Source organism: Vipera ursinii (assembly GCF_947247035.1).
Source record: "Vipera ursinii genome assembly, chromosome: 2".
NCBI classification, from domain to species: Eukaryota; Metazoa; Chordata; class Lepidosauria; order Squamata; family Viperidae; genus Vipera; species Vipera ursinii.
This window is the reverse complement of record NC_139513.1, coordinates 3,392,157-3,402,293: the sequence shown is the minus strand read 5'-3', so window position 1 is coordinate 3,402,293 and position 10,137 is coordinate 3,392,157. Positions and strand designations below refer to the sequence as shown.

The 10,137-nt window shown below is 41.7% G+C and overlaps 1 long non-coding RNA gene across 1 annotated transcript; it reads right to left on the bottom strand.

Annotated features, from left to right (window-relative positions):
- Positions 1-367: 367 nt before the first annotated feature.
- On the bottom strand, positions 368-6,445 carry LOC310635945. Its single transcript, XR_014491570.1, has 3 exons — positions 6,413-6,445; positions 5,618-5,744; positions 368-448 (listed from the first exon to the last, which is right to left on the bottom strand). It is a non-coding gene; the product is annotated as an uncharacterized lncRNA (long non-coding RNA).
- Positions 6,446-10,137: the final 3,692 nt, after the last annotated feature.

The following is a 10,137-nucleotide window of genomic DNA, read 5'->3' as shown; positions in this document are numbered from 1 at the left end:
AAGGGCAGGCAACCAGGGCCAAGCACCAGAAAACTGAAGTTTTATGAGACTTGGTTTAATGTCAAGGTTCTGACCAACAGAAAAAGATAAATCAGAACTCCAAGATTAGTAAATTCCTCAAAGAACATGTTTATTGTTACAGAGTATCAGCACAATCAAAAGTAAAACCAAGTCTGGAGTATCAAGAACAAACTCTCAGTTACAAAATATAAAATTCCCACCCCCAAAACTACGTAATGTACTACATTCCCCAGTAAATGCAGTTGGCAGGCATTTATGCACAGGCAGTCCCCCTCCCTTCATTCCATGTGCCAACTTCAAATGAGGGGGGAAATGGCGGCAGTCAGGTTCATTTGCAAAGTTGACAGTTTGTTTTTTTATTTATTTATTTGATGATTATCTTGAATTTTCATTTGGCTACCTGACTTCATCTATTTATTTCGTTCAGCTGTAAGTTGTCAAACAAAGGCAAAGGCAGCATATAAACTGAATAACAATGGATAATTAAAAGTTATGAGCCTAAGAAACATTTTCAGTCATTTCCCTGCTTTTGTCATTAGATGTTCCTTAGTGTTTAGATCTGCTCTCAGGATGATAATGTAACATTTGGGGAAGAAGATGCAGCCCAACAGTCCAGCACCGGAGGCCAAGATGGAAAACACTTGCACGGCTACCATGGACTTCCCTTTAGTGCTCAGGTAGGTGGGGATGAATGAGACCCAAACACTGCAGAAGACCACCATGCTGAAGGTGATCAGCTTGGCTTCATTGAAGGACCCAGGCAGGTTCCTGGCCAGGAAAGCCACTGTGAAGCAAATGGCAGCAAGGAAACCCATGTAGAAAAGGACAACATAAAACATGGTGACAGAGCCTTCATTGCATTGAAGGATGATCTCTCCAGGCTGGGAGTGCAGATCAGAATCAGGAAATGGGGGAAACACTCCCAGCCACACGGCACAGATGAGAACTTGGACAGCAGAACAAGAAAGGATGATGGAGTTGGCCAAGCTCTTCCCCAACCATCTTCTCACTTTATTCCCTGGTTTTGAGGCTAGGAATGCCAGCACTACTGTGATTGTTTTGGCCAATACAGAAGACACGGCTACTGAGAAGACAATGCTGAACACCATTTGTCGGAGAAGACAGGTGGCTTTCCTTGGATGTCCAATGAAGAAAAAGGAGGACAAGAAGCAAAGCAGAAGGGAGACCAGGAGGATGAAGGAGAGGTCCTGGTTGTTGGCTTTGACAATGGGAGTTTCTAGATATTTAAGGAATATGATTAAAACAAGGCCTGTGGTTAGGAATAAAAGTAGAGCAAAGGAGATGAGGATGATGCCAAGATATTCTTTATAGGATAGGAAGGTTATTCCTTTGGGAATACATTGGACTTGGTTCTTGTTTGGATATTGATCATCTGGGCACTTGGTGCATTTGTTAGTATCTGAGAAAACAATAATATTTATTTTATATTCTTGCAAATTTTAAGAACAACTTTGGATAAGTTGTGTTACTGAAAGACAGGAAAGCCTCAGTAATGGTATATTTCTACACTCCAGAAAAAGAACTCCCTAATATATACAAGTGGGACGCAGTGACTCAGTGGGTTAGGATGCTGAGCTTATCGATCAGAAGGTTGGCAGTTTGGTGGGTCAAATCCTGAGTGCCGCATAACAGAGTGAGCGCCTGTTACTCGTCCCAGCTTCTGCCAACCTAGCAGTTCGAAAGCACGTAAAAATGCAAGTAGAAAAATAGGGACCACTACGGTGGGAAGGTAACAGCGTACTGTGCGGCTTTGGCGTCTAGTCATGCCGGCCACATGACCACAGAGACATCCTCAGACAAGCGCTGGCTCTTTGGCTTTGAAACAGAGATGAGCAACGGCCCCTAGAGTCAGAAACGACTAGCACGCATGTGCAGGGGATCCTTTACCTTTACCTTTACTATGGAAGAACACATGGAAACACAACACTATGCATCCCTTTGCATTCTGGACTATTGGTAAATTCCAGGTGGCTTTCAAGAGCAACCCCAAGAGTATGATGGTTGCATGGTAGGTAGCATTTTGACATACTCCTCTCTTCCTTTCTCAGCATTATATTAATTTTTAATTATTGGTTTAATTGCCCCTAAGAGTCACTCTGTGTGAAAACACAGCCATATAAATTTGTTAAATAAATATGAAAAAAGAGACTTAAGGAAGATCAGAACAGAACAGAACAGAATAGAGCTGGAAGGGACCTTGGAGATGTTCTAGTCCAGCCCCCTGCTCAACAGGAGAACCTATACTGTCTCAGACAGATGAATGTCCAGTCTCTTCTTAAAAATCTCCAGTGATGGAGTGCCCACAATTTCTGGAGGCAAGCTGTTCCACTGGCTAATTGTCCTCACTGTCAGGAAGTTTCTCCTTAATTCCAAGTTGCTTCTCTCTTTGATCAGTTTCCAACCATTGTTTCTTGTCCTGCCCTTTGGTGCTTTGGAGAATAATGTGACACGCTCTTCTTTGTGGAAGTGCCTCAAATACTGGGACACTGCTATCATGTCTCCCCTATTTATTCTTTTCTGTAGACTAGCCCAACCCAGGTTTTTGATCATCTCAGTTGTTCACCTCTGATTTTTTTTCCAAACTCTCAACATCTTTTTGTGATTTGGTGACCAAAATTAGCTGCAGTATTCCAGGTGTGGCCTTACTAAAGATTTATAAAACAATACTAATACTTCACGTGATTTTGATTCTATGCCTCTGTTTATACAACCAAAGATTGGATTAGCTTTTTTGGCTGCTGCTGCTGCTGCACACTGCTAGCTCATAGTCAAGTGATCATCCACTAGGACTCCAAGGTTCCTCTCACAATTACTGTTTTTAAGACAGATCTCACCTAATCTACCTTTGATTTTTTCCTGCCTAAATGTAAAACTGTGCTTTTCTCCACACTGAAACTCATTTTGTTCGATAGGGCCCATTGTTCACATTTCTCAATATCTTTTTGGATGCTGAGCTTGTCTTCTGGAGTGTTGAATACTCCTGCCAGTTTAGTGTCATCTGCAAATTCCCTCATCTAAGCTATTGATGAAGCTATTAAAGAGTACTGGACCTATGATGGAAACTTGTGGTACCCCACTGCTTACTTCTCTCCACATGGAGGTAGTGCCATTGAGGACTACTTGTTAAGTATGGTTTGTCAGCCAGCTACAGATCCATCTGGTGGTGATATTGTCTATTCCACCTTTTTCTAGCTTACCAAGAAGTACTGTAGGTTGTGATCTACTTTGTCAAATGCCTTACTGAAATCTAAGTATACTATGTCCACAGCATTTTGCTGGTCTAGTAGTTTAGTCACTTTATCAAAGAAGGATATAAGATTGGTTTGGCATGATCTGTTTTTAACAAACCCGTGCTGGCTACTAGTTATAACTTTGTTTGCATCTAGTTGTTTGCAGATCTGTGTTTTGATTATCTTTTCTAGGATCTTTCCAGGTATCGATGTTAGACTGATTGGTCTGTAGTTTCCTGGGCCTTCCCCTCCCCCTTCCTTGAAGATGGGAACTGTTATGTACTGGGCTCTTGAGGAATACCACGTGGGTTGCTGGAGCAGCTAATGGCTCTGCAGCAACCCAGACTACAAGTCTCCTGTGCTGCAATTGGCTATCTCCAGGTGGCAATGGTTGATTCAAACCTATTGGCTGCCGCCCAGGGGCTAGACTATATATTGCGGCAAGTTGCAGCCATTTCCCCAGTACAGTTCCTGCACGAATAAACGATGACTTACCCTGTACTCAGTTCCGCGTCTTCATTCCTGCGCCAAAGAACCCACTATTTAACAGCAACCACATCCCTGTCCTGATATTATGGTCACACTGTTGCCATGAAAAATGTTTTTGCTTCGATTGTCACGCAGCGCTGTTCTAATGTATTTTATTCCATATTGAATGCTACATTTATTATTTTAACAAAACTGCTTTTATTTTTCAAATGCCTGTAAACACCTATTTTCTTTACAATTTTTACTTTCAAGCCTCAGCCTCTGTCTTGATTTAAATCAGATGCTCATGCAATGGAAGGAGCTTCCCATGTTCTAAATATTCAACTGAATAAGTGGCCTTTGTGGTCCATTAATTCATGAAGGAATTAAAGAAGAGGAACGTAGTCTGTTTTACTATGTAAAAAAGAGAAGATGAAGCTATGTATTTCTATACTCTCTAGATTTGGCAACAATTTTAAAGAGAGACTGAATTCAACATTGGTAAAGGTAAAGGTAAAGGTTCCCCCGCACATGCGTGCTAGTTGTTTCCAACTCTAGGGGCCGGTGCTCATCTCCGTTTCAAAGCCAAAGAGCCAGCGTTTGTCTGAGGACGTCTCCATGGTCGTGTGGCCGGCATGACTAGATGCCAAAGGCGCACGGAACGCTGTTACCTTCCCACCGTAGTGGTCCCTATTTTTCTACTTGCATTTTTACGTGCTTTCGAACTGCTACATTGGTATCAATGGATAATAAGTAGATTGGTCTTGTATTAGTTTTTGCTCCCTTCCTTTTTGTTCTTTTTAATCCCAACACCGTATATTACTATGGTCTTTTTTTTTCTTTTCAGAACCACTACTATATTCCTTTTCATTTGTATTATAATTGTCTGTTTTTCATTATTTAACAACAAACAAAATTGGAAAGGAAAGAAAAGGTAGTAAGGAAATATCCACTTGGTGATTTTATGATGATCCTCTGTTTGGCTTTCATTTCCTCCTTCAAACCAGCTTCTCCCCCCATTGTTTCTCCCAATTAGATATTTCAGCATATGAGGATTTATGATCTTTATAAAAATTGACTGATTAACAGAAGGACTGACTGATGTATCTTTTGACCGGTAACGGAAAGTGATCTAAAATCATTTCTCAAGTTACAAAGAATTCAGATGTTCCTAAGAACATCAGGTGAGATTCAAGGTGCTGGTGATGACCTATAAAGCCCTAAATGGCGAGGGTCCGGGATATTTGAGGGAACACCTGCTGCCAGCATCAAGCTCCCTTTGTCCAGTGCGCTCCCACAGGGAGGGTCTCCTCAGGGTGCCGCCGGTTAAAGACTGCCGGCGGGTAACACCCAGGGATAGGGCCTTCTCAGTGGGTGCGCCTGCCCTGTGGAATCAGCTGCCAGTGGAGCTGAGGACTGCCCCCAACCTCCGTTCATTCCGCCGGGACCTGAAGACCTGGCTCTTCGAGCTCTCTGGCCCAGGCTGAGAATATTTTTAATTTTAATTTTAACTGGGTTTTAATTTTCTCAGGGTTCTATTTAATCTCTTTTAATTTGTTTTAACGTTTGTATTGACTGTTTTTTAAATGCCCTGTAAACCGCCCTGAGTCCTTCGGGAAAGGGCGGTATATAAATCTAAATAAAATAAAATAAATAAATAAATAAATATAGAAGGCCACACCCAAACTGGCAAATAAAAGAGAGATTCCCTATGCAATCCACAGCATCCTTCTTCCTACCTCATCCTTCAAGATGTTTTTCTTATACATTCCATTATGGAAGAAATTGGATACCATGAAAATTAAGAACTAAACAGTCAAACATACATGCATCTTTAACTTGCATATTGATCAAAATTTCCCTATGGTGTCACCCACCTTCCTGAGTGGAGATGGTCCCCTCTGGACAAGGAATACAGTCGTAGCAGCAAAACGGCTCTCCTTCTCGGGCCTTCTTGACAAATCCAGGATGGCATTTTTCCACACATTTGGACTGAGGCAGAGACTAACCAAAAGAAAAAAGAAATATCAAAGAAAATATGTTAGGACTCACCATCCATGAAGGTGGAGGTAGATATGAACATTAGCTAAGTAGATTCTGGGCTTCAGGTAGGCAAATATGAAGTCTCTGAATATTTCTGAATGGTTGCAGGAGATACAATTGAAGCCAGATGCCTCATTGAGGTTCTTCCTTTTTTTTCCCTTTGGGCATATCAAATTGTATCTTTCTACGTAATCAAGCCTGGAGGGATGCAATTGAGAAAAACATCAAATGACAACCAGGAGGTTCTTCCTCATAATGGATTTCCTCCATTCTTCATATAGGCATGATTTTAAATTAAGATACCTACTCATACTGAATTTTAAAGTAATTTTACTGTAAAAGGTTTATTAAATTTTTATTCCAATAGATTTACTAGAATAAATGTGATAAAGAGAGAAACATCTGACCAGTAGGATCTGGAAAGTTTTGTTCTGGTGTATATAAAACATTGCAAAGCTGCTTCTCTTTGAAAGCAGTCCAAAATTATCTCCAGTTAAGAGAAAAATGGAAATTTCCTTACAAATAAGGGCTGTCATCCTTAAAGATGTTCTTTATTTGTATATCTATTTGTTCAATTTATATGGCTGCCATGCTGGTGAACCAAAGCTAAAACGTATTGCAATAAGTACCAAATGGAGAAGCAGTCATTAAATATGACGGCTGGGCCAAGAGGCCACATCCAAATATGCGAAGCAGATTTTATACCTTAACATTGTGCCTACGTCAAGCATTCTGATGCCACTCAGTAGCCATCCCACTTCTCTTTCTCGGGACTGACCTCTGGGTCTCTTTCTCAGGATTGACCTCTGGGTCAGCTACCTATTTCTGGAACTGACCACTGACTACTGAGCCAGTTTCCTGTTCTTCCTTGTCCTTGCTCTGACCACTACTTTCCTCACTACTGTTTCTACTCGTATTATTGTACCCGTGAACAAGGCTCAGTTCCTCAATTCCTATGCTATCTGTTTCTGCGCTCTGTTGCTGTGGAAAATGTGTGCCAACCACAATCTTTCACCATCTACTGCAAAGGTCACAGTTCTTCCTCTTACTAAGTATTTCTCAGCAGACATCGCCTTTATTTTAATTGACTATCAAAGAAATATGTTTGAATATTAAGATATTTTTCCCTTTCACATGGTATACCAGTTCCTTACTGCCACCGGGCTTGTTCCATGGCCTCATGGCAACGGCATTGGGTGCGACACACAAGCCAGCAAATGGCCAGTTTGGGCACGATGAGGCTGTTCACTGCCAGCTGTGGCCATTTATCACCTCACGCATCGTGCCCAATGCTGCTGCCATGACACCTGGTGGATCTTTCCTCCTTCTGACTCATGTGCCATTATACCAATTCCTTACTACCACCTGGCTTGTTCCGGAGCCTCATGGTGGTGACTTTGGGCAGGAGGCAGCAAATGGCCAGTTTCGCCATGACGCAGCTGTTTGCCACCTCACGCATTGTGCCCAATGCCGCTGCAATGCAGCTCATCCAAAAGTGGCCGTAGAAGAGGTGGGGCAGGTTACCCCCTCACCTGCCCATTCAAATGAGAAGAGAACTTCGCAGCTCTGCCTACAGAGCCACCAAAGCAGTAGGTGGAGTGCCAGAGGCTCGGGGAGGGAGGGTGCTGAAGTGGGCAGTCAGGCCATTGGCAAGAGCAACATGGCTCAGTGGAAAGAGGCCTCAGAACAAGTGGGACAGATAAGGAAAGAAATCGTCTCTCCCCAGGAAATTGCCTTTCTTTCCTTACCTGACTCCCAGCCCCGTGCTGTTTCTCTTTGCGATCCATCACCGCCGCATGCAGGGAAACAAAGGAGGGGGTTTTTGGTGGAAAAAAAAGGTCAATCAATCAATTCCAACTTCTCACGAAAGATCTCACAAAGTTGGAATTGATTGATTGACCATTTCTCCCTCTAAAAAAACTTTCCTTTATTTCCCTGCACACAGGAGTGGTGGATCGCAAAGGAGAAACAGCACAGGGCTGGGAGTCAGGTAAGGAAAGAAAGGCAATTTGGGGGGAGGGGAGGGAGGATTTCTTTCCTTACTTGTCCCACTTGTCCCGAGGTCACGTTCCACTGAGCCATGTTAGTCTCAACTGATTAAAAATATCCCAGACTATGAACCTGCAATTTTGGGAGACCCCTGACTCCAATCAGTGCAGGATGAAGCTTATTAACAATTGGACCAACAGGACCTCGATCCAGTCTTGATTCTATTTCGTTAGATTCAGTCCAAACCTCAACTCAGGGATTGGACAACAGAATTGTCTTCAAGTGAACATGGAGCTATTAGCACCAAAATCATCAGCATATGAGACCCTCTCTCACCAGGTCTATGGTGATACTAAACTGCAGAAGAGACAATAAATGGAGCCTTGGTGGAGCAGTGGGCTAATGCCTCCTTAAGTAACACCAGCTGCCTGCAATTAGTGCAGGTTCGCATCCCACCAGGCTCAAGGTTGACTCAGCCTTCCATCCTTCCGAGGTAGGTAAAATGAGGACCCAGATTGTTGGGGGCAATTAAGCTGACTTTGTAATAATGCCGCTTGGGGGGGGTGAAAGCCCTAATAAGCAGGCATATACATAGAATGAAGGCTACTGCTAAGCTTGTAAGCCGCCCTGAGTCTTCGGAGAAGGGCGGGATATAAATGGAATTAAAATTTAAAAAAAAATGATTTGTGTCCTAAATAATAATTTCATTTTAGATCAGCTTATAACAGGATTCAGCATTATAGCATCAGAAGGGATATGTCGGAAGTTTTTGCTTTGACAGGATATCTTGGTCTATAGAACTGAAGCCTCCTTATCTGTCTAAGAAAATTATAAAAGTTTTACTCCACACATTCAGTTCTCAGTGAAGGTAACTCACCTTTTTGACATGGTTTAGTCCAAATGGATCTAAAGGCTTTTGGGGAAAAAAAGAGAAAAGACAGCGATATTTTCCCTACCTTGTTGAGCAACTTTAGCTGTGACATAGCATCTTGGCTGATTGTGAGTCTTTGTCTTTCAAAACTCCCCAAATGCTTGTTGATGGGGTCTTCCTTGGGGAGAAACACCCTACTAATGATATCCAGATCTGCTGCTATGACTCCATTTTGATCCAAGTACACTTTAAACAGGGAAAGATTGAACAATTCACCCTTCTCCAGAAAAGGATGGAACTAGAGTGGAAATATCCATGGTTTATATATATATATATATTTGAATCTTTCTTCTATGGTTGTTTAATTTGCAAATATTGTGAGTTGGGAAGAACACGTTTTACTATCATCTTCAAAACTCAAGAACAAAGTTTCAGTAATATTTCTCAGTTGTACAGTATACTGACAAAAAGTATAGTGAGAAGATAAAATTGACAAAAATTGTCAGATATAGGGAACATTCTAAGAAAGATCACAAATCAATTGAAGAAAAACACCAAACTTTCAAAGAGTATTCATGAACTTGTAAAGAACAGGGTGATTACCAGAAAGCAAGGATTTGTTAAGAAAAAAGTTGCAAGGCCAATCTTGATTCAGGTATAGCAGATGGGAAAAGTGACCAGATGAACTAAGTCTACTTTATTGCAAGACTATATTAACAGAATCTTGCAAATGTGAAGGTTACAGATCTTCTACCACTTCTTTTAAGGGTCTAAAAAAATAGGGAGGATCTTTTCTGAGTTCTGCCTGTTATGGCATGGGTCCGGGTTACTTACGGGAGCACCTGCGGCCGGCATCAACTTTCCTTCGTCCAGTGCGCTCCCACAGAGAGGGCCTCCTTAGGGTGCCATCGGTCAAAGAGTGTCGACTGGCAGCCCCCAGGGGGAGGGCGTTCTCTGTGGGCGCGCCAGACCTGTGGAACCGTTTACCGGTGGAGCTCCGGATGGCTCCCGACCTTCGCTCCTTCCGACATGACCTAAAAACATATTTATTTGAACAAGCTGGCCTGGTCTGATGGGTTTAGGGGTATTTTAATGTTATTGTATTAATGTATTGAATTGGGCTGTAATATTTAATATTTTTTAAATTTTGTATGTTGTATTTTATTGCATTGCCCTGTACACCGCCCTGAGTCCTTCGGGAGAAGGGCGGTATAGAAATTAAATTATTATTATTATTATTATTATTATTATTATTATTATTATTATTATTATTATTATTATTATTATTATTATTATTATTATTATTATTATGTAGCTGTGGGTAGAAGCCCATAACATCTTGTCTGATCCTTCCCAACACAGCAACTCTTTCTCAAGTCTTCCAAACACATTCTCACTATATTGTTACTCTTCCTTAATAGATTGTGTGAATGCTGGTGGCATAACCTTGATTTTAACAAAGAATTAACAAAATGCTTCATAATGTTATGAAAA